At 42.4% G+C, this 25242-nt stretch overlaps 1 non-coding gene and 1 pseudogene across 1 annotated transcript; one reads left to right on the top strand and one right to left on the bottom strand.

The window, feature by feature from the left end:
- Positions 1-1120: 1120 nt before the first annotated feature.
- Positions 1121-22044, top strand: LOC112641260 (NADH dehydrogenase [ubiquinone] 1 beta subcomplex subunit 9-like; annotated as a pseudogene).
- On the bottom strand, positions 5581-5684 carry LOC112641914 (small nucleolar RNA U13). Its single transcript, XR_003124897.3, has one exon. It is a non-coding gene; the product is annotated as a small nucleolar RNA U13 (small nucleolar RNA).
- Positions 22045-25242: the final 3198 nt, after the last annotated feature.

Consider the following 25242-nt stretch of genomic DNA (forward strand, 5'->3'; position numbering starts at 1 on the left):
TCAACAAGAGGAAACGAGCTCTTTGAGGGCCATGGATAGAGAGAGAGAGGAGCAAGCCCTTGGAAAGGAAGTTGGCTATACCCTAGAGGGAAGGTGGGTAGGAGAAGAGGAATCAATGAATAAAACAAGGGGTGGCTCAGTCAGCTGACCATCTGCCTTTGGCTTGGGTCATGATCCTGTGGTCCTGGGATCAAATCCTACATCAGGCTCCCTGGTTGAGGAGAGACTGTTTCTCTGTCTCCTCCCTGCTTGTGTGCTCTCTCTCAGTCTCTCTCTCTCAAATGAATAAATAAAATATTTTATTATTTTTTTAAGATTTTATTTATTTATTCATGGGAGACACAGAGAAAGAGGCAGAGACACAGGCAGAGGGAGAAGCAGGCTTCCTGCAGGGAGCTGGATGCGGGACTCGATCCCAGGACCCCGGGATCACGACCTGTCAGAGGCAGACACTCAACCACTGAGCTACCCAGGCGTCCCTAAATAAAACCTTTTTAAAAAAAATTTTTTTTAATGATTAAAACAAGGCATAGATCAGCAGAAAGGTTGTTAGTGCGGTAGTTGAACTTATCACTGGAAGTCAAGAGAAGAAGACGTTGAGGAAGAATGAGTATGGAAAAAAAGTTGAGTTGTTTTTTGTTAGTTCAGATGTTGTTGGTGGCCATTGAGGGGACAATTTCACAGCAGAACTGAATTAGAAACTACGTGGCGAGAGCTAGTAATGCTTTCCATATTTAATGCCATTCCATTCTGGTTCTAAATTCCTCCAGGGCACTTCCTGCTCCAGTTGATATGTGCTCATTCTTGCTTGTCCTAAGGTTACTCTATGTTCTGGTTACCTAATGTTGCCTCACAGATTACCCCAAGACTTAGTAGCATGAGACACTCTTTGTTACGTTCATGAGTTCTGTGGGTTAGGAATTTGGATGGAGCCCAATGGGGATGGCTTGTCTCTGTTTCCTGTCGGGGGGCTGCAGCTGGAATACTCAAAACCCGCGGACCAGAGTCATCTGCAGGATTTTTTTTTTTAATTTTTATTTATTTATTCACGATAGACAGAGAGAGAGAGAGAGAGAGGCAGAGACACAGGCAGAGGGAGAAGCAGGCTCCACACCAGGAGCCTGACGTGGGACTCGATCCCAGGACTCCAAGATCGTGCCCTGGGCCAAAGGCAGGCGCCAAACCGCTGAACCACCCAGGGATCCCCATCTGCAGGATTTTTTGCTCACGCATCTGACCGTGGATGCTGTCTATTGGCTGGGGGGCCTCAGTTTCACTCCTAATGATCTAGATGGATTTTTCCTGCGTGGTGCCTGGGTTACTGAAAGAAAGAAGCAGGCATGAACTGTATTTTTTTTTACGACCTCATCTTTTTTATGATCTACATTGCTCGCCCTGTACCCATTGGTCAATGTAGCCACAGCCCCACCCTGATTCTGTAAATGACCCCACCCTGGAGTCTGTAAAACTCCAGAAGAGCATGAAGGGGAGGCACTCATCTTTGGAAAATGCAATCTCCTATACTCTGTTAGAGCTCTCCATTTGCTTCTTCTGAGTGGCCCCTTTATTCAACAACCATCAAAAATAACAGCAATGGAAAGAACTACCTGAGGCTTAGAAGGGTAAGTGTGCTAGCCCAGATGACTCAGCAAGAGCTCTGCTGTGACATGGACCAAGGACTTCTGGGTTGATGATGCTACTTTTATTAAGAACTAGATGCCTCCAGGGGGATCCCTGGGTGACTCAGCAGTTTAGCGCCTGTCTTCAGCCCAGGGTGTGATACTGGAGATGCAGGATCGAGTCCCACATCAGTCTCCCTGCGTGGAGCCTGCTTCTTCCTCTGCCTGTGTCTCTGCTCCTTTCTCTCTCTCTGTCTTTCTCTGTCTCTCCGTCTGTGTCTCTCATGAGTAAATAAGGTCTTTTTTTTTTTTTAAAAGATTGTATTTATTTATTCATAGAGAGAGAGAAAGAGAGAGAAGCAGAGACACAGGCAGAGGGAGAAGCAGGCTCCACACAGGGACCCCGATGTGGGACTCGATCTCGGGTCTCCAGGATCACACCCCAGGCTGCAGGCGGCACCAAACCGCTGCGCCACCGGGGCTGCCCCAAGGTCTTTTTTTTAAACTTTTATTTTATTTTCAGATTTTATTTATTTAATCATGAAAGACACAGAGAGAGAGAGAGAGAAAGAAAGGCAGAGGCACAGGCAGAGGGAGAAGCAGGCTCCATGCAGGGAGCCTGACGCGGACTCGATCCCGGGTCTCCAGGATCACGCCCTGGGCCGGAAGGCAGGCGCTAAACCGCTGAGCCACCCAGGGCTACCCATGAATAAATAAGATTAAAAAAAAGAAGAAAAAAAAAAAAAAAGAAGTACTGGATGCGTCCAAAGAGCAAATAAAACTTGTGGAGACTGGGACTGTTTCTTCAGTGCCCCTGCTTCCTCCATCCTCACAGCAGCTCAGGGTCACCACAGAGCTATGAACAGACACCTCAGCCACTTACCGACTGACTGGTCTTGCATTTGACACACCCATTTAATGTGATGATTTAATGTAATTTTGTATCTCTCTTCTCAGGAGAGCAAAGTCCCTCATGCTGCGTTCAACTTCCTGGCTGGAAGACCAGGATAAAGTTGCTTTTCATCCCTCTGCTAGCAAGAGCAAGGCAGCACCCATGTCAGGAGTGTGAGGTGAGTGGGAGAGACCAAGGAGCATCAGGTGGAGCAATTAGATGGTGATCTGATGTAACTGGGTGGGGAGAGCAGGAGGGCTAGAAGGGAAGTGGCTGAGGCAATTCCTGTGGGTCTAGCTCAGAGAGGGGAGGACAGCCAATTTCCACCCCCTTCCCCAACTCACATCCCAACCCTAAACAGCTTCATAGCCTGGAGGTGGGAGGGGGGAACTCTGGCAAAGGATCCAGTGTGGGTGGCAGGGGTGCTTATCATGATCAGGAGTGGGTGGGGACAGATCTTAGGACTTGCATCAGGTTTCAATTTTCCAGACCCTGTCTATGGCCTGCCACCCTTCCACCCAAACTAATCTTTGACTTTATCTCTTTAGAAATGTCCTCAGGCTAGCAGTTTCTCAGAGATTGCAAATCGGGAAGGATATTCGGAAACCACAGTTTCCACTCTGCTGTAGGGGCAGAAAGCATGGGGCAGCCCAGCCCCTCAGTGCCTGGGAAGTAAGAAGTAAGAGGATCAGAGTTGTTTCTGTTAAAGGACAACTACCCTTCCTAGGTGCCCCCTGACCTGCCCCAGCCCTGCAGGGCCTGGTGGGAAGGGGAGGGGTGTCTTTTTGCCTCTGGTTTCTCTCCATCCAGCTTGCCTCTGCTAGAAGGTATATTTTTCCTGTTCAAGTCCCTTGAAAGTAGCTCACTATCACTTTTTTTTTTTTTTTTAACATTTTACTTATTTATTCATAGAGACACAGGCAAAGGGAGAAGCAGGCTCTTTGCAGGGAGACTCGATCCGATCCTGTGTCTCTGGGATCACGCCCTAGGCTGGAGGCGCGCTAAATCCGCTGAGCCACCAGGGCTGCCCAGCTCACTATCACTTCTCATCTCACCCCCAACACCTTGGCCTCACCTTCATGGACTTTGGTGGACTGGCTTCAAGTGTATCATTTGTAAGCCACACATGCTGCTTTGTTCCAGCCCCACCAATGTGCTTATTGCTCTCTCCCACATAGGAATTACTCATTGCTTATGTCACTAGTCCCTCTGGAATGTACCCTCTTCTCCATGACATCCATTCTCTCTGCATCATTTATTATTTGTTTAAACTAGCATTGTTGTTTTCCCCCCTTTGATAATTAAAATAATACATGTTTGTTGTAGGAAATCTGTAAAATGAAAAATGTATACAAAAGAAAATTGGGAGCGCCTGGGTGGCTCTGTGGTTGAGCGTCTGCCTTCCGCCCAGAGCGCATGATCCTGGAGTCCTGGGATTGAGTCCCACAGGGCTCCCCGCAGGGAGCCGCCTTCTCCCTCTGCCTCTGTCTCTGCCTCTCTCTCTCTCTGTGTCTCTCATGAATAAATAAATAAAATCTTAAATTAAAAAAAAAAGTACCCATAATTCTGCAGCCTGAATATAATTAACATTACCATTTTGGTGGGCTTCCTTCTAGTATTCTCACCAGAACTCCTTTGCTGCCTCAGGCCTTCATGCATGCTTATTATTCCTTCTACCTAAAAGTCTCTCTCCCTTTCCCTCTTCCTGATCCCCCTCTTCTCTCTTCCCTCCTTTGTTTTGTGAGTAAATCAACTCATGTGTCTAATCATAAAGGTCATTCTTTCAGAGAAACCCTTTCTCTACCCCCATGTTATGTCTGTTACACATTCACAGTACCCAGTACTTTTCCTTGTAGCACTTACCACAACCAGAAATAAACCATCATTTTTGTCCTCATGTGTTTAATGTCTGTCTAAGCTACTTGACTTGACGTAAGGTCCATGACTTGCTTGCTTGTTTATTCTGTTGACCCTAGCATCTACCACAGTGCCCCATATACAGAAAACACATCACACCAAAATAACTTCCTAGAATAATCATATATCTGTCCTCTTAGCACTTTAAAATAATCATCTTAACAAATATAATGAATCAATCACTGTATGAGACCTGGTTCCAGGTACAGGATACTTGGTTCTTAACCCAAGGGATCCTGTCTTTTGAGGGAGACAGACAAGTACGTGGAGAATTCTGATATGTCCTTGATGATCAATTATAAGTATATATGATCAATAGTGTTAAGTAAAGCATAGAGAAGGGGTTCCTAAACTAGCCTTGAGGGGGATGATACTATTGCTTAAATTTGTCCTCATTAATGCATTTACTTCATATGAGTCATTTGTTGGTGGCAGATCTGTGATTAAAGCCTCAAACTTGAGAATCTCAGCCCAGTAATCTTTCTAGCTGTGTTTTAGGGGCCTTTGGAATCTGCCCTCTCCTCTTTCCATTCTGTTAATCCCCATGTCCTGCTGATTTGACCTTGTAAAGGTTTCTCCAGCCTGTCTGCTTTTCCTCCCGTCCCCTCCACCATGCTCCAAGCCTTTATTACTTCCAGCCTGAATGTCTACACTCATCTCCTACCTTGCCTCTCTGCTTCTAGTCTTGTCCTGCTCAGATTCCTTCTCTACTTTGCAGCCAGAGTGAGCCTTCCCAGGCTTAAGTGTAAAGCATATATATCCCCAGCTTAAGGTCTCATTGAGGGGTGCCTGAGGGGCACAGAGTGTGAAGTGTCAGACTCTTGGTTTTGGCTCAGGTCGTGATCTCATGGGTCATGAGACTGAGCACTGAGTCAGCTTGGCCGTGTGGCGTCTGCTTTGGAATCTCTCTCTCTCTCCCTCTCCTTCTGTCCCTTCTGCTCATGCTCTCTCTCAACTAGTCTTAAAAAGTCTCATTAAGCTTTCAGTTCAAAATTCTTAATATGGTGTCATTTTCTTGGGCTACCATAACAAAATACCACAGACTGGGTGGCTTAAACAGCAGAAATTTATTTCTCACAGTTCTGAAGGCTGGAAGTCCAAACTCAAGGTGCCAGCAAGTAGGCTTAATTCTAAGGCCTCTTCTTTTTTCCATATCAGGCAGATAATGTGCCAAGGTTATAATAAGGTTTGAGAAAGGTACATGTCACACAATCCCATGAGCACCCAATCATCACTCTTGTGAACTACAAAAGAATCAGAGGTCTCTTTTTTTGACTTGTAGGTGGCCACCATCCTCCTTGTGCTCATATGGCCCTTTCTCTGTGTGTATATGAGAAGAAAGAACTCTCTTGTGTTTCCTCCTCCTTTTTTAAGAATACAATTCTCATCAAATTAGGGCCCCACCCTTAGGACGCCCACCCTTAATTACCTACCAGAGACCCTATCTCCAAATCTCCAGTCACATTGGAGTTTAGGGCTTCAACAGATGAATCCTGGGGACACACAGTCCCATCCATAGTACACGGTCTACCAAGCCTTTCTTAATCTAGCCTACTTTGCCAGCTTTGTCTACTCTCCACCACCCTCTTTGCCTCCATGCTTCTTTATCTTGAAGCTCTCTTGGTTCCTTGAACTTGCTCAGTTCTCTGCAGCTCTGATCCCTCCATCACCTTCCGTTCTTTCTCTGCCTGTTCTACTTCTATTTAGTCTTCGTAAGGAAAAATATATCTAGCCTTGGAGCAAATGTGTATGATTTTGTCCACATTGGCTCTGAGTCCCTCAAGACATCACAGGACCTGTCTTGGATCTCTTTGAGAGCTGCTTGCTTTTTTGAGAACTGAGACCCGAAGAGGGCCCATTACAAATTAGTGTATAGCCCCCACAGTGAGCCAGACTCAAACTCAGTCCTACTTTATTGGTTTCCTCCTTTTGGACCTATTTCTGACCCTTTCAATTTCTGCCTGGGGAGACTGCTGAACTTTTATTTCTTGGGAGACATGGCTGTCCTTTGCCTAGGAAACAGTAAATCAGCTTCCCTCTGTCAGCTCTGTTATCTTTGGATTTTGGTTACTTTTAAGTCTCAGTTTAAATATCAGTTTCCAGGAGAGGCCCTCCCTGATACCCCATCTTTTGTTTAGTCCTCTGGCTCTCCATTCCTGGGGTAGCTTATGCTCCCCCTTTTGTAAGAATCACCACTTATTCCTGTATGTTTCATGTCTGTTCTTCTGAGCTCCTAGGGCAGGATTTATCTCTGCTTGGTTGCAGTATCCTCAGGTTAGTGTAGTGCCTGGCTCCTAGCGGGCTATTAGAAACTGTTAGGTTTTTTTAGTAGATGCTCCATAAATATTCATTGGCTTGAGTTGTTCTGAAATAGTTTCTCAGATAGTATATGCATTTTGTTGTCTAAATTAGACTAAAATTGCTCATGACCCTGTCTTTTCTTTTTTTTTTAATTTTTAAAAATAATTTATTTATGATAGTCACACAGAGAGAGAGAGAGAGAGGCAGAGACACAGGCAGAGGGAGAAGCAGGCTCCATGCACCGGGAGCCCGACATGGGATTCGATCCCGGGTCTCCAGGATCGCGCCCTGGGCCAAAGGCAGGCGCTAAACCGCTGCGCCACCCAGGGATCCCAATCCTGTCTTTTCCTTTCTTTAAATCTCCTGGGGTAGGGGGCAGGGGCCCCTGAGTGGCTCAGTTAGTTAAGGGTCTGCCTTCCTTCCATTCAGGTAAGGATTCTGGGTCCTGGATCCAGCCCCAAATGGGGCTCACTGCTCAGCAGAGAGCCTGCTTCTCCCTTTCCCTCTATTCTCCCCACCCCCTTGTGCTCACTCTCTCACTCTCTGTCTCTCTCTCAAATAAATAAATAAAAGCTTAATCAATCAATTAACCAATCAATCTATCTCCCTCATATGCTCACTATGGGCTTCTTCATCCAAGAAACATTTCATAAATGATTCATTTTTTGTCTTAAAGCTTTTATTTATTTATTTATTTATTTATTTATTTATTTATTTATGTATTTATTTGAGAGAGAGACAGAGAGAGGCAGACTCCCTGCTGAGCCTGAGCAAGGAGCTCAGTGGGGCAGGGGGCTCAATCTCAGGACTTTGAGATCATGACCTGAGCTGAAGGCAGACGCTTAACTGACTGAGCCACCCAGGTGCCCCTTCATAAATGATTTTTTTTTAAATTTTTTTATTTATGATAGTCACAGAGAGAGAGAAAGAGAGGCAGAGACACAGGCAGAGGGAGAAGCAGGCTCCATGCACCGGGAGCCCGACATGGGATTTGATCCCGGGTCTCCAGGATCGCGCCCTGGGCCAAAGGCAGGCGCCAAACCGCTGCGCCACCCAGGGATCCCCCATAAATGATTTTTAACTGATTTCCCAGAGTAACTTTACCCAAAGGCATCATATTCTAAGAAAGGATCAAATTAAAAAGAATATGTATGTAGCAGGATAATTTATCATGAAATTATGGTAACAATCTATTAAGGATGAAAAAAGAATGATGATGTTCTCCTTTCCCTCTTCTGCATAGCCATGACTTTGTTTCCTTGAAGTTATGGGTTTCCTGACCCCTTGAAGAATTTGGTGTTTTTTGAGTGTGTGTATTTATTTATTTGTTTGTTTATTTATTTAGATTTAATTTATTTATTCATAGGAGACACAGAGTGAGGCAGAGACATAGGCAGAGGGAGAAGCAGGCTCCCTGTGGGGAGCCCAGTGTGGAACTGGATCCCAGGACCCTGGGATCACAACCTGAGCCAAAGACAGAGGCTAAACCACTGAGCCGCCCAGGCATCCCTTGAGTGTGTTTGTTTATTTTTTTTGTTATTTTATTTTATTTATTTATTTTTCATCATGATAAATGTACTCCTTAATCCCCATCACCCATTTCACCCATCCTCCCACCCTACCTCCCTTCTGGTAATCATCAGTCTGTCCTCTATAATTAAGAGTCTGTTTCTTGGTTTGTCCCTCTCTTTCTCTTTTTTTCTTCCTTTGCTTATTTGTTTTGATTTTTACATTCCACATATGAGTCAGATCATAAGATATTTGTATTTTTCAGACTGACTTCTTTCTTTAAAAAAATATTTTATTTAGTTAGAGAGAGAGAGAGAGAACATGGGGAGGGGCAGAAGGAGAGGGAGAAGCAGACTCCTCAATGAGCAGTGAGGCTGACACGGAGCTCTATCTGAGGACCCTGGGATCATGACCTGAGCTGAAGGAAAATGCTTTACAAAAGAGTCATCCAGACGCCCCCAGACTGACTTATTTCACTTGGTATAATACTCTCTAGCTCTATCCATGTCATTGCAAATAGTGAGAATTTGTTCTCTGTTATCTGAATAATATTCCATTGTGTATATATATACACACACACCACCTCTTCTTTATCCATGATCAATTGATGGACATCTGGGCTGCTTCCATAGTTTGGCTATTATAAATAATGCTTCGATAAACAGGAGTGCATGTATCCCTTTGAATTCATGCTTTTGTATTTTGGGGTAAATATCCAGTAGTGTGATACTGGGTCACAGGGTAATTCTATTTTATCTTTTCGAGGAAACTCCATACTATTTTCCACAGTGGCTGCACCAGTTTGCATTCTTACTAACAGTGCAAGGGGGTCCTTTTTGCTCCACATCCTTGCTAACACTTGTTTCTTGTGTTTTTTATTTTAGCCATTCTAATGGGTGAGAGGTATTATCTCATTGTAGTTTGGATTTGCATTTCCCTGATGATGAGTGATGTTGAGCATCTTTTCACGTATCTGTTAATCTGGATGTCCACTTTGGAAACATGTCTTTTCATGTCCTGTCCCTACTTTTAATTGAATTATTTGTTTTTTGGTGTTGAGTAGTATCAGTTCTTTATATATTTTGGGTACTAATCTTTATCCGGTACGTCATTTGCCTTTTAGGTTTTTTTTTTTTTTTTAAGATTTTATTTATTTATTCATGAGACACACAGAGAGAGGCAGAGACACAGGCAGAGGAAGAAGCAGGCTCTATGCAGGGAGCCTGACATGGGACTCGATCCCAGGTCTCTAGGATCACACCCTGGGCTGAAGGCGGCGCTAAACCGGTGAGCCACCTGGGCTGCCCTGCCTTTTAGTTTTATTGATTGTTTCTTTTGCTGTGCAGAGACTTTTTATTTTAATGTAGTCCCAATAGTTTATTTTTGCTTTTGTTTTCTGCCTCAGGAGACCTATCTAGAAAAATGTTGCTATGGCCAATGTCAGAGAAATTACTGCCTCTCTAGGATTTTGATGGTTAGGAAATCAAATGTCTCACATTTACGTCTTTAATTCATTTTGAATTTATTTTTGTGTGTGGTGAAAGAAAGTAGTCCAGTTTCATTCTTTTGCACATAGGTATCCAGTTTTCCCAACACCCATTTGTTGAAGAGACTTTTTCCCATTGGCTATTCATTTCTCTTTTGTTGAAGATTAATTGACCATATAATTGTGGGTTTATTTCTGGGTTTTCTATTCTATTCCATTGATCTATGTGTTTATTTTTATGCCAGGACCATACTGTTTTAATTACTTCTACTTTGTAATAACACTTGAAATCTGGAATTGTGATACCTTTAGTTTTGTTTTTCTTTTTCAAGATTTATTTGGCTATTCAAGGTCTTTTGTGGTTCAATACAAATTTTACGACTGTTTCTTCCATTTCTGTGAAAAATGCTGTTGGTATTTTGATAAGGGTTGCATTAAATCTGTAGGTCACTTAGGATAGTATAGACATGTTTTAAAAATATTTTATTTTATTTATTTGAGAGAAATAGAAAGTGAGAGAGCAGGAAAGGGGCAGAGAAAAAGGGGCAGAGGGAGAAGGAGAAAGGAGAGAAGCAGGCTCCTTGTTGAGCAGAGAGCCCAACTCAGGACTCAACATGGAGCTTCATCTCATGACACTGAGATTATGACTTGAACTGAAATTAAGAATCAGATGCTGGGTGGTCCCGGGTGGCTCAGAGGTTTAGCGTCGCCTTCAGCCCGGGGCGCGATCCTGGAGACCTGGGATCGAATCCCATATAGGGCTCCCTGCATGGAGCCTGCTTTCTCCCTCTGCCTGTGTGTCTCTCTCTCTCTCTCATTAATAAAAAATAAATAAAATCTTAAAAAAAAAAAAAAAAGAATCAGAGGCTTAACCAACTGAGCCACCTAGGCACCCCTGGGTAGTACGGGCATTTTTAACAGTATTTGTTCTTCCAACCTATGAGCATGGAACGTCTTTCCATTTCTTTGCATTGTCTTGAATTTCTTTCATCAGTGTTTTATAGTTTCAGACTATAGGTCTTTCACCTATTTGGTTAAAGTTATTCCTAGATATTTTATTGTTTTTGGTGCAGTTGTCAATGGGACAGTTTTCTTAATTTCACTTTCTGCTGCTTCATTATTAATGTCTAGAAATGCAACATTTCTGTACATTGATTTTGTATCCTGTGACTTTACTGAATTTATTTATCAGTTCTAGTAGTTTTGTGGTGGATTATTTAGAGTTTTCTATATATAGTATTGTATTATCTGCAAATAGGGAGAATTTTACTTCTTCTTTACTCTTTGGATGCCTTTTATTTATGTTGTCTGATTGCTGAGGCTATTGTACTAGGTTAAATAACAGTAGTGATTTGTCTTGTTCCTGACCTTAGGGGAAAAGCTCTCAGTTTTTCACCATTATGATTTTGGTTATAGGTTTTTCATGTATGGACTTTATTATGTTGAGGTATGTTCCCTCTAGATCTACTTCCCAGAGAGTTTTTTTTTTTTTTTAAATCATGAATGGATGTTGTACTTTGTTTAATGCTTTTTCTGCATCCATTGAAATGGTCATGTGGTTTTTTGTCCTTTCTCTTATTGATATGATATAACATCTGTTGCTAATACTGAACCACCCTTATATCTGGGAATAAATCTCACTTGATGGTGGTGTATGATTTTTTTAATGCATTGTTGGAACAAGTTTACTAATATTTTGTTGAGGATCTTTATGTCTATAATCATGAGAGACATTGGCCTATAATTCTCTTTTTTTTTTGTTATGTGTTTATCTGATTTTGGTATCAGGGTGATGCTGGTCACATAGAATGAATTTGGAAGTTTTCCTTTCTCTTCTATTTTTTGGAAGAGTTTGAGAAGAATAGGTATTAACTCTTCTTTAAATGTTTGGTAGAGGGATTCCTGGATGGCGCAGCGGTTTGGCGCCTGCCTTTGGCCCAGGGCGCGATCCTGGAGACCCGGGATCGAATCCCACGTCGGGCTCCCAGTGCATGGAGCCTGCTTCTCCCTCTGCCTGTGTCTCTGCCTCTCTCTCTCTCTCTCTCTCTGTGGCTATCATAAATAAATAAAAATTATTAAAAAAATGTTTGGTAGAGGGGATCTCTGGGTGGCTCAGCGGTTTGGCACCTGCCTTTGGCCCAGGGCGCGATCCTGGAGTCCTGGGATCGAGTCCCACGTCGGGCTCCCGGCATGGAGCCTGCTTCTCCCTCTGCCTGTGTCTTTGCCTCTCTCTCTCTCTCTATCATAAATAAATCTTTAAAAATAAATAAATAAATGTTTGGTAGAATTTTACCTGTGAAAGTATCTGACACTGGACTTTTGTGGAGTTTTTAAAATTATTTATTCAATTTTTTTAAAGATTTAAAAAATTTATTTATTCATGAGAGACAGAGAAAGAGAGAGAGAGAGGCAGAGACATAGGCAGAGGGAGAAGCAGGCTCTATGCAGGAAGCCTGATGTGGGACTCGATCCCGGGTCTCCAGGATCACGCCCTGGACCGAAGTCAGGCACTAAACTGCTGAGCCACCCAGGGATCCCCCTATTTATTCAATTTTATTGCTGGTAATTTGTTCAAAATTTCTATTTCTTCCTGCTTTAGTTGTTTTTTTGTTTGTAAAAATATTTTATTTATTTATGAGAGACACATAGAGAGAGAGAGAGGCAGAGAGAGAAGCAGGTTCCATGCAGGGAGCCTGACGTGGGACTCCATCCTGGGTCTCCAGGATCACACCCTGGGCTGAAGTGGGCACTAAACCGCTGAGCCACCTGGGCTTCCCTCTTCCTGTTTTAGTTGTGGTAGATTATATGCTTCTAGGAATTTATTCATTTCTTCTAAGTTGTCAAATTTTTTGACACAGGTTTTCATAATATTCTGTTAAAATTTTTCGTGTTTCTGTGGCGTTGGTTGTTATTTCTCCTATTTCAATAGTGGTTTTCTTTATTTGGGTTCTTTCTCTCTCTCTCTCTCTTTCCCTTTCTTTTCCTTTTTCTGTTTTGGGTGAGTCTGGCTAGAGGTTTACCAATTTTGTTCATCATTTCAAAGAATCAGCTCCTGGTTTCATTTGTCTGTCCTATTGTTTTTGCTTTTTTTAGTTTCTATATCATTTATTTCTGCTCTAATCTTTATTATTTCCTTCCTTTTCCTGGGTTTGGTTTTGTTTGTTCTTCTTTTTTAGGATTGTTGTGCATTTTAGAAGGAAAGGAAAGAATCAGACTGAGTGAGACTCTAAAGGAAATATACCCCTAAGTAGGCTATAGTTTTGCAAGGTACTAGATGTCTAATCTGAGAGGGGAGGATGTGGAGACAGTAGCCTACCCCTTGGTTAACTCTTGGACCTCTGGGAACTCAGAAAGAAGATAGGGGATACAACTTCTCCAGGATGTGTGGAGGTCTAGGCCCATCCTAAGATGGGATTAGCTGCCAAGGTCCATCGGAGCTGGGCTGGGGTGCTTTGGATAGGGCATTTTCAGAGCTTCAGCAAATGTCCTCAGCCCCCAGGGAAGGTCAGATCAAGACTGTAGAGAAGCACTAAATATGTTACAGTGGCCCCCATATACTTAAAAATAAAAGAGCTATATGAAACCAAAAGCAACTTTAAGGATGTACTACAGATTTGTGATTTTTCCTAGTATGTGACTGCTTTCGTGCTCTCTTTCTCTCTCTCCATCTGCTTCTCCTGCTCCTCTTCCTCTTCTTCTCAAATATGAAATTACTTCCAAAGTTGTTTTTTCCCCTCTCTTGGCTTTGTGGGTGTCATGTGTAGGGGATTAGGACCTGCCCAAGCTTGACTGAGTGGCTTGACTTCTAATGGCCCCCACAGGCCTGAGTAAGGAATAAGGCAGTTCTGACCACCATGGTCAGAGCAGGAGACTCTCCTGTTTCCTCAGGACTGCATGAGCCTAGGCTTCCTTGTATGACCCAAGGGGGCAGTCTGAAAACTGTTAGACTCTAGAATTCTAGTCAGTGATGGTCAGGGCTAAAGCCAGACTTGATATAAGTGAGTCCATAAAGACATAAGTAATTACCTGTGCCCCAAGAGCTGTGGATCAGTTCATTCATACCTGTTATGTGTATATGCATACACATATAAATGTTTCTAGAGAGAAGAAACTAGTAACAGTTATGGCTTCTCAGAAGTAGGACAGAATCTATTATTTTTTGACTGAGTTTTTAAAAAACATTGAACAGATGTTATTTTTATAATAAAAGTGTACATCAAAAATTAAAATGACAGCAACAATAAACTCATGAGATTCCTAATATCTTTAGATTTCAAATGACAGGCCAGATGGGAGATTCTGCTTTCCAAGAAGGATAAGCTTATGACCCAGGCTTGGGCTATGAGAGGAGACCAGTGATGCCTTCCAGCTATGGTCTATCCAGTGCAGCTGGAGAGGAGGCTAAATATAGATAAGCTGTGCAGTATACCAAGATGAATCAGGCTAGTGTTAGGACTCTGTCGGTGAGCACTCACTTTATACCTAAGTTCTAGGCAGGAGGATGTAGAAGTAAACAAAGCAGGGGAGTGCCTGGCTGGCTCAGTCAGTAGAGCATGTGACCCCAGATCTCAGGGTGGTAAGTTCAAGCCCCACATTGGATGTGGAGCCTACTTTAAAACAAACAAACAAACAACAACAACAACAATGAAAAGAAGTAAGCATAAAGCACAGGAAAATCCCAATGTCAAGTATGGGGTTAGAGTGGAGGAAAGTGGTGTGCCTTTTCCAGGGCACTTAGTTCTTGAGTACCTGTCCTCAGGGCCCCTTCTGTATTGTTTGAGGGGCTAGAAGGGGCTAGGAAGTATTTGTTTATTTATTTGTTTACATGGGGCTTGAACTCATGACCCTAAGGTCAAGAGTCACATACCCTCACTGACTGAGCCAGCCAGGCACCCCTAGAAGGTTTCTTTTTAATTTAAAAAATATTTTAAATATTGTAATTTAATTTAATTAATAAATATTATTATTTAAATAATAATTAGCATATAGTAAAATGTACTTTTAAAAGTGTATACTCCCTATGAACTTTAAAAAAAGATTTTATCTATTTTTTAAAAAGATTATGTATTCATTTATTTCAGAGACAGCAAGAGAAAGCGCATGAGCAGGAGGAGAAAGCAGAGGGAGGAGAAGGAGAAGACTCCACTCCCTGCTGAGCACAGAGGGCTTGAGGCAGGGCTTGATCACAGAACCCTGGGATCAATCCCTAGGTGAAGGCAGATGCTTAATGGACTAAGCCACCCAGGCACCCCTTAAAAGATTTTATTTATTTTAGAGAGAGAGAGAAAGAGAGAGAGCATGAACGAGCAGGGGGAGGAGCAGAGGGAGAGGGAGAGAGAAACTGAGGCAGACTCTGGACTCAGCACAGAGCCCCACATGGGGCTCAATTCTGGAAAACCAAGATCATGACCTGAGGCTTAACTGACTGAGATACGAAATACACCCAGGCGCCCCACTTCTATGAATCTAAATACATGTAAAAATTCATGTCATCAACACCACAATCAAGATATAGAACAAGGACAGGCCAGGTGGCTCAGCGATTTAGTGCCGCCTTCAGTCCAGGGCCTGATCCTGGGGACCTGGGATGGAGTCCCACATCGGGCTCCCTGCATGGAGCCTGCTTCTCCCTCTGCCTGTGTCTCTGCCTCTCTCTCTCTCTCTCTCTGTGTGTGTGTGTCTCTCATGAATAAATAAATAAAATCTTAAAAAAAAAAAAGATATAGAACAGCTACTGCCCCCCCCAAAAATCCATTATGCTATTCCTTTGTAGTCACATCCTCCCTCCCATCCCCCACAAACCTCTTGTTAGTTTGAGCTATTCTCCATGACTATTGTTTTGTCTTTCCAAAAATGTCATATAAACGGAACAATACAGCATGTAACCCTTTTCAAAAGATTTTGCTTGTTTATTTATTTAAGATTTTATTTATTTGAGAGTGAGAGAGAGCAGGAGCTGAGGGGCAGAGAGAGAGGGAGAAGTAGACTCCCCACTGAGCAGGGAGCCCATCTCAGGACTCTGGGATAATGACCTGAGCTGAAGTAAGATGCTTAACTGACTGAGCCATCTAGGCATCCCTAAAGATTTTATTTTTAAGTAATCTGTATACCCATCATGGGACTCAACCCCACAACCTTGAGGTCAAGAATCACATGCCCCACCAACTGAGCCAGCCAGATGCCCCAGCATGAGATCAGATTTGTTCAGCATAATGCCTTTGAGAGTCATCCAAATTTTGCATGTATCAATAATTGTTTTTGTTTCTGCATACTCTTCCACAGTATGTATATGCCAAGTTATGCATTTACCCATTTTAATCTGGTTTTGGGTAATTACAAATAAAGCTGCTAAGAACATATTTTTCTCTCAGGTAAATACATAAGGGATTGTTGAACTGTATGGTAAGTGTATCGAATTTATAAGAAATTGCCAAGCTATGTTCCAGAGTAGACTTTGTTTTTTTTTTTTTCAAGATTTTATTTATTTATTCATGAAAGAAACAGAGAGAGGCAGAGACACAGGCAGAGGGAGAAGCAAACTCCCTGCAAGGAGCCTGATGCAGGACTCGATCCCGGGACTCCAGGATCATTCCCTAAGCTGAAGGCAGATGCTCAACCACTGAGCCACCCAGGCGTCCCCCAGAGTAGACTTTGAATTCCACTAGTAATGAAATAGAATTGCTCTGCATTCTTGTTAACACCTGATGATGCTGTCAGCATTTTTTACTGTATCTATTCTAATAGAACTCCAATGGTAATTCATCATGGTTTCAATCTGCAAAATTGATGGCCAAATGTCAAGCTTATTTGCCTTCCTTATATTCCCTTAGTGAAGTGTCTATTCAAGTCTTTTGCCTATTTTTAAATAGGGCATCTGTTTTCTTGCTGTTGAGTTTTGAGAGTTTATATATTCTGGATACATGTCTTTGTTGGGTATGTGATTTGGAAATATTTTCTTTCACTCAAAATCTTGTTTTTTTTTTTTCATTTTCTTAACAGAATCTTTGGCACAATACATTTTTTTAACTTGATGAAAATATTCTTTATCACTTGTTTTTATTGAGACATAACCGCTATTCAGCAACATGTACTAATCTTAAGTGTACAGCTTGATTACTTTTTAAGTATGTATTCATTCACTCTTTTAACCACAATCCCCTCCAACATAGAATCACTCCATTTTCCCAGAAGGTTTCTTTAAGCCCCTATCTAGTCAGTATGTAGCATTCTCTCTTATACCTTCCTTTGAAATAACTGCTACTCTGACTTCTGTCACCATAGATTAGTTTTGCCTAGAAGGTTTCAAATGACTGTGCTCCAAGTTTTGTGACCTACTTGGTTTTGTCTTGGAAAATGGAACTCTTCAAAAACCTCACTTTGGAGAGAGATGCCGATGCCCTCTCCAGATGTGATGTGGAGGTTGGTGAGCAAAGCTGGGTTTCTTATCATCCTGCTTCTGACATGCTATGCTGGCAAGCCATGCTTCACATCATGGTCCAAAACCTAGGTAGAAAATGGCAGAAAAGGTCTATGCTCACAAAAAATCCACTGAAATGGGAAAAGCAGAGTCTCAGGAATCAAAGGCATGAGTTCAGCCCCCCTCTCTGACACTTCCTGAATGTCTTTGAACAGACCAAATAAACTTCTGGAGCCTCAGACACTTCATCTATAAAGTGGGAACAGTAATATCCACTGTGCTTCTCAATCTTGTTCAAAGATAGATGAACCTCTTTCTCCTTCCAGGTTCCTAGGAAGACTGTATTTGCCACCCTATTTAACCCTTACTGATTAGCCTAGGTATGGCTATGTAACTTACATTGACTAATTAAGATGTGTCCCTTCTATGTGGAAGTTTTTACAAGATTTAATTTTAAGTGATCTCTACATGCAGGGTAGGACTCAAATTTCAACCCTGAGATCAAGAGTCACATGCTTGCTCTTTCAGCCGAGCCAGCCAGGTGCCCCTCATCGAATGTGGCAGTTTTAGAAAGCCAATGTGTGCTTTTCCACATTCTCTCCTCCTACTTGTGGCAACTGACAATGTTCCGGATCGTGGCTGCCCTGTCAGCCTGGGTCCTGGAGTTAGGACCAGTGCAGCCTCAGCCAACCTACACTGCAGGAGCAGTAAATACATTTTTGTTGCATAAAGTCATTGAGATTTTGGGGATGTTTATTACAGAATCATAACCTAGCTTCTTTGGGGGATGTACCATATTATGGATATCACCAAAAATAAGTGAAATAAAATATATGGAACTTCTGGGGACATACTAAGGTTTGATTTTCTTCCTTTTAAAATCTTTCCTTCTTTCTGAAGAGTTATTGGGATATTCTTACCAGCCCAGAACCTTGGATGAGCTGTCAGAGAACAGATATCCATGCAGTCACAAAAGAAAGAAGAGGAAAGGATATAAAGCAACACAGAGTAACAAATATGACACAAAGCAAAGAGGAGAAACAAAGTGAAAAAAGTGAGACAAAGTATAAGAATGGGGGAAGAGACATACAGAAGATGCCTGAGACACAGACAGAGGCAATTCTATAACAGCTGAGGAGGCAAATGCAAACTGTATCTGTTTGAGACTCAGCCCAACCCCAGGCAAGCAATGTCATCTGTTTTGGTAGCTGAACAAACAAGCTTAATTAGTTCTTGGTCATCCATTCATCAGTGCTGGCACTCAATGTTTACCGAGCACCCACTGTGTGCCTGGTACTGGTGCTGAGTTTAGGGAGATAAGTCCAACCCAGTGCCGGCTTCTGCTTTCAAGAATCCCTTGATCTGTTGTGAGTCACCTGAAGGGGTAGGATAAAATCTGCCCTGTGCCATGGTGGAAATGCCTTCAAGGACTTAAGGGAGGAGTGGGGAACCAAGCCCTGTACAGGAGAGTGAAGAAGAATTTTCTGGAAGGCATGAAACTAAAGGTCTTGAAGAATAACCAGGAGTTAGCAAAGACCGGGAGGTGAGGGCATGCTGGGCCAAGGTGCAACAGAGCTGGATGGTGGAGGTGAGAAGCTGAAGGTAGTTTGGGGTTGCTAGAACTGTGATGAGAGGCGGTGGGCATCAGGAGATGAGGCTGGAGAGGAATTCAAGGGCCTGTCTCAGGGGCTGGATATCTTCACTGGGTTCGCTAGGGCAGATTGGGGTGGTTACACAGAGAAGTGACAAGGTCAGATTTTAGCTGAATTGCTCTGCCTGCTGTGTGAACCATGGATTGGGGGCAGAATCTCTCTTTGTGAGGTCTCTTGGGATTAGCCCGAATGCGCAGCCTAGAGCCTGGAAGTGCACAAGATGGCGTCTGGGACAATCACCTTAGCCGAGACTTCGTGAGTGCCGCCACGACTGGGCAGTGTCCTCTGCGCCCGTGTGCCCTACGTGGAGTAAGTGCTTCACCCTCCTGACAGCCCCATGGTGAAGGTATTCTTGTCATCCCCATTTTGACCACCAGGAAACTGGGTGCAGAGAAGATAATTATGAATCCTTGCCCTAGAGCTAGTAAAGCTGCACACCAGCATTCCAGTGCAGGCGGCTGGCTCTGATCTGCCTGTAACCACTCTCCCTCTGGTCTCCTTGGGGTCTGCTGCTGTCAGGAAGGCCTTCCTAGAAGCATGGTTTGATTTTGGCATCCTGCTTCAAGTTTATGAAATCTTCCACACAGATGACCTCACTTAAGTCTTGCAACAATAACTTCTGTGAGATAGGTAGTGTTATTCATAGCTAAGAAAACTGACCAAGGAAACTGAACGATTTGTCAAAGGTCAGAAGTTAGGGGGCAGAGTGCCGTTGGTGACTTAGACTTGTGTCTTCGAAGCCTCAGTCCAGTGTCAGCTCTCACGTTCTTTTGTCAGTCAAGGCTTCATGTTGTGTGGCTCAAAGTTCGGAGCACGTCCACTCCAACTGCTTTCTGTCCAAGAAAATGCTTTTTTGAATTAAGAGAGGGAGTCACAGAGAAATGTGTTGTTGGCATCAACTTCCTATGGTTGGGCAATGGCTTCCGCCATCCGGACCAGGTGACGTCAGTGGTCTGGATTTCTGCCAGTGTTCTCTGCCCAGGAAACAGACTTCCGGCCAGGGCTCCCAGCTGTCTCTGGGCTTCCTGGAGCAGCAGACCTCTCAATTTGCAGCCAGACACTGAAGATCAGATCTCAGGGAATGCTTCACTATGGGGAAGGAGGTAAAAATGGGGAAGAGGAGTTGAGAAGACACTGTCTACAGATGAACATGGAGGCACGCTGCCTGCAGTCTGGGGTTTCTCTTCCTGCATGAGAGCAGGTCCAGTGATTAGACTAGGAGGTTTAAGACTGTGACTAAGAGAGTTAAGTAAGCTGGGGGTGGAGGGGAAGAAAAGCAAGCAAAGCTAAGGAAATCTGGAAAAAATTACACATAGAGATATAAACACAGAAGGTCAAACATAAGCCAAGAATAGAATGTTGATCCCAATCCTCATGCACTTTTCTGTGGATATTAAATCTTGAACAAATCAGTAATGCAGGAATGTAAACAGCCCTGATTTCTTTTTTTTTAATTATGAAACTATACCAGTTATAAAAAATCTGAAAAATAGATACATGAATTAGAGTAGAAAATTAAAGTGTCCCTCCACCACCCTGAACCTCACTCTCCAAGCCTGGTTCATAAATGTTATGAACTTTAGCCATTACAAATGGCTAAAGTTACACACTTTAGCCATTCCTTCAGCCAATATTGATCTCATCAGTCCTCACAACAACCCTATGAGGTAAGAACTACTACTATGCCGTTATTATTATTATTGATAGAGAGAGTGTATGGGCTTGTGTGGGGATAGGAAGAGCAGAGGGAGAGGAGAGAGAGAATCACATGCAGGGCTCAATCCCACAACTCTGAGATTATGACTGGAGCTAAAATCAAGAGTCGGATGCTTAGCAGGCTGAATCATTCAGGCACTCTGCTTTTATTATTATTTTTTAAAAAATATTTTATTTACTTATTTGACAGAGAGAGAGAGAAAGAGAGAGAGCATAAGCAGGGGGAGCAGCAGAGGGATAGAGAGAAGCAGAATCCCCACTGAGCAGGGAGCCTGATGCAAGACTGGATCCCAGGATCTTAGGATCATGGCTTGAGTCGAAGGCAGATGCTCAACCAACTGAGCCACCCAGGTGTCACTGTTATTATTTTTAATTGTAGTAAAGTATACACAACATAAATTGACCTTATTAGGGAGTCCTGGTAGCCACTGAAGGCAAGTGGCCATCATGGCCTCTTGGAGCTTTGTGAGTGGGTGCTGTGCTACTACAAGTTGTAGCACATTCACAGGGACAAGTACTGGTCCTTTGCTTGTTTGGCATGAACCAGTTTGAAGAATATAAGAGTGAAAAGGATTTGGGGAAGGCTGCCCAGATGCTAAGGGAAGTAGAGGAAGAATTCTGGCACAGTCGGCTTCCACCACCAGTCCCTAACCCTCCTGTGGGCCTGCCCTCTGAGAGCTATGAGTGTTACAGAGTTCCTCAAGGCACATAGGTGACTGGCATCCTTCTCAGAAAGCAATGTACTGATTTCTTTGCCAAGGAAGAGCAGTGGAAGAAAGTGTGAAGGGAAAGCTGGGCCTAAGAGGCTAAGCAGCTGCAGAAGATCCTACCTGGTGGTCCTAAGATTTAAGCTTTGCCCCTTGCCTGAAAAGAAGGTGAGTTGTCCCACTGTGGTGGCACATTGTGACCACGCCCAAGGGCAGTCCATGTAAAGAAAGAGAGAGAAGGACTCCTCCCCGTTCATGCTTGTGAGGAAATAAGTTACAGAACATACACACTCTTGCCCTAATAAAAATAATAGACATGGAAAGAAATGTACCACTTTAACCATTTTTAAGGATACAGCTCATGGCATTAAGTATAATCACATGTTGTGCAACCAACACCACTATTCATCTCTAGAGCTTTTACATCTTCCCCAAATGAAACTCTGTACACAGTGTCTTCCCATTCCCCACCTGTTGCCCCTGATAACCACTATTCTACTTTCTATCTCTATGAATTTAACTATAGTAGGTATCCCATATAAGTGAGACCATATATTTGTCCTTTTGTGACTGACTCTTATTTCATTTAGCATAACGTATTTGATGTTCATTCATGTTGTAGCATGTAACAGAATTTTCTTCCTTTTTAAGGCCAAGTAATATTCCATTGTATGTATATACTACATTTTGTTTATCTATTCATCCATCAGGGCTGTATCCACCTTTTGGCTCTTGTGAATAATGCTGTATGAATGTGGATATACACATATATATTTGAGTTATGCCTTTACTTTTTTTTTTTATTTATGATAGTCACACAGAGAGAGAGAGAGGCAGAGACACAGGCAGAGGGAGAAGCAGGCTCTATGTACCGGGAGCCCGACCTAGGATTCGATCCCGGGTCTTCAGGATCACGCCCTGGGCCAAAGGCAGGCGCCAAACTGCTGCACCACCCAGGGATCCCTTGCCTTTACTTTTTAATAATTAAAAAAGTTTTTAAAATATTTTACTTATTATTTGAGAGAGAGAGAAAGAGAGGAGAGAGCACAAGTCAAGGGGAGGGGCAGAGGGAGAAGCAGACTCCTTGCTGAATAGGGAGCCTAATGTGGGACTCGATTCCAAGACCCTGAGATCATGACCTGAGCAGAAGGCAGACCCTTAACCAACTGAGAAACCCAGGCATCCCAAGTTATGCCTTTACTTTTAATAACAACTGTATTGAGATATAATTCACATAGCACATAATTTATTCTTTTATTTTTTTTATTTTTTAAACATTTATTTATTTATAAGAGACACAGAGACAGAGAGAGACAGAGACACAGGCAGAGAGAGAAAGAAGCAGGCTCCCTGGGGGGAACCTAATGTGGGACTCAATCCCAGGACCCTGGGATCACCACCTGAGCCAAAGGCAGACAGCTCAACCACTGAGCCACTCAGGCGCCCCTGATTTATCCTTTTAAAGCGTACAATTGAAATGCTTTTAGTGTTCTCACAGAATTGTGCAATCAACAGCACAGTAAATTTTAGAACATTTTCATCACCCCCAAAAGAAACCCCATGCCTGTTAATAGTCCCAATTTCCCCTCAGATGTCTCCTCACTTGAGCCCTCGGCAACCACTGACCTACTTTTTGTCTCAATAGACTGGTCTATTCTGGATATTTCACATAAATGTCATCATACAATATGTAGTCTTTGTGTCTGGCTTCTTTAATTTAGCACAATGTTTTTGAAGTTTATTTACATTACAGCATATATCAGTTCTCTCTCTTTCTTCTTTATTTTGTGGTTTTGTTCTTCTCAGAGTTTGTTTTCCTCAGAGTTTGTTCTCCTCAGAGATTGATTGGTTGATTATTGAAGTCTAGTTGACACAGAATATTACCTTACTTTCAAGTGTACAATATACTGATTCAACAAGTCTGTAGGTTATGCCATGCTCACTACAGGTGTAGCTGCCATTTGTCACCATAAGATGCTATTATAGTATCATTGGCTATATTCCCTATTCTGTACCTTTTATCCCTGTGACTTATTTATTCTGTAACTGGAAACCTATATCTCTCACTCTTCTTTACCCATATTACCCATCCCCTTAAGCTTCCTCCCCTCTGTTCTTTGTATTTATGGGTCTGTTTCTATTTTTGGTTTGTTTGTTTATTTATTCATTTCCTTTTTTAGATTCCATATATAAGTGAAATTAAATGGTATTTGTCTTTCTCAGACTTACTTAACTTAGCATAATACCTTTTATGTCTATTTATGATGTTGCAAATGACAAGATCTCATCCCTTTTATGGCTGAGTAATATTCCTTTGTATATCTTCTTTACCCATTCACCAATCAATGGACACTTGCATCCATCTATTGGCTGTTGTAAATAATGCTACAATAGATACAGGAGTGCATATATCTTTTTGAATTAGTGTTTTCATTTTCTTTGGGTAAATACTCAGTAGTGGAATGACTGAATGATGTAGTATTTTTATTTTTAATTTTTTGAGGAAACTCCATACTGTTTTCCACAGTAGCTGCACTAATTTACCCTCCTCCCAATTGTGCATGAAGATTCCTTTCTCCCAACATCCTCCCTAACACTTGTTATTTCTTGTCTTTTTGATTCTAGCCATTCTGATAGGTGTGAGGTGATTTGTCACTGTGGTTTTGAGTTTCATTTCCCTAATGATGAGTGATGTTGAGCATCTTTTCATGTGTCTGTCATCTATATGTCTTCTTTGGAAAAATGTCTATTTAGATCCTCTGCCCATTTTTATTTATTTTTTAAAGGGATTTATTTATTTATTTATTTGTTTATTTATTTATTTATTTATTTATTTATTTATTTATTTATTTATGAGAGACAGAGAGAGAGAAAGGCAGAGACACAGGCAGAGGGAGAAGCAGACTCCATGCAGGGAGCCTGATGTGGGACTGGATCCTGGATCCCAGGATCACACTCTGAGCCCAAGGCAGATACTCAAACAGTGAGGTGCCCCATCTTTTCATTTTCTTGATAGTGTCCTTTGAGGCACAGAAGTTTTAAATTTTGATAAATTCTAATTTATGTGTTCTTTTCTTTTGTTACTTGTACAACCGGTGTCATATCTACGAAGCCATTACCTAATTCATGGTCACAAAGATTTATACTTATGTTTTATGTCTGTGTTTTCTTTTAAGAGTTTAATAGTTTTATATTTAGATATTTATATTTAGACACATTTATTTATTTATTTATTTATTTATTTATTTATTTATTTATTTAAGACACAGAGAGAGAAGGGCAGAGACAAGGGCAGAAGGAGAAGCAGGCTCCATTCAGGGAGCCCGACGTGGGACTCGATCCCGGGTCTCCAGGACTAGGCCCTGGGCTGAAGGCCGCGCTAAACGGCTGAGCCACCCGGGCTGCCCTTTAGATATATTTTGAATTAATTTTCTTTTTTTCTTTTCTTTTTTTTCTTAAACTTTCTTCTTTTTTTTAAAGATTTTTTTAAAATATATTTATTCATAAAGACACACGGGGGGAGGGGTGCAGAGACACAGGCAGAGGGAGAAGCAGGCTCCATGCAGGAAGCCCGATGTGGGGACTCGATCCCGAGTCTCCAGGATCACACCCTGGGCTGCAGGCGGCGATAAACCGCTGCGCCACTGGGGCTGCCCTGAATTAATTTTCATATATGGTGTGAGGTGGGAACCCAACTTCATTCTTTTGCACGTGGGTATCTAGTTGTCCCAGCATTAGTATGCTTTTTACAGATGAATACATTGTAAATGCCACGAAAAAAAAGGACAGTACTTAGTTTTACTCACCTTTGTCTCCTCAGGATTCATTTAGCCCCTGACTCATACAAGATGCTTAATAAATATAGGTGGAGTGAATGAATAGATGAGTGACTGAGACTTAGAGGGGTTGAATAACTTGCATGGGTTAGTCAGCTAGAAAGTGACCATACATGGTTCAAATCCAAGGTTTCCCATTCATTAAGAGTTTTTGTGCTTCCAAGTTTCCAAAACTGTCTCAGGTTATCAA

The sequence above is a fragment of the Canis lupus genome, chromosome 12, assembly GCF_003254725.2.
Source record: "Canis lupus dingo isolate Sandy chromosome 12, ASM325472v2, whole genome shotgun sequence".
Taxonomy (NCBI): Eukaryota; Metazoa; Chordata; class Mammalia; order Carnivora; family Canidae; genus Canis; species Canis lupus.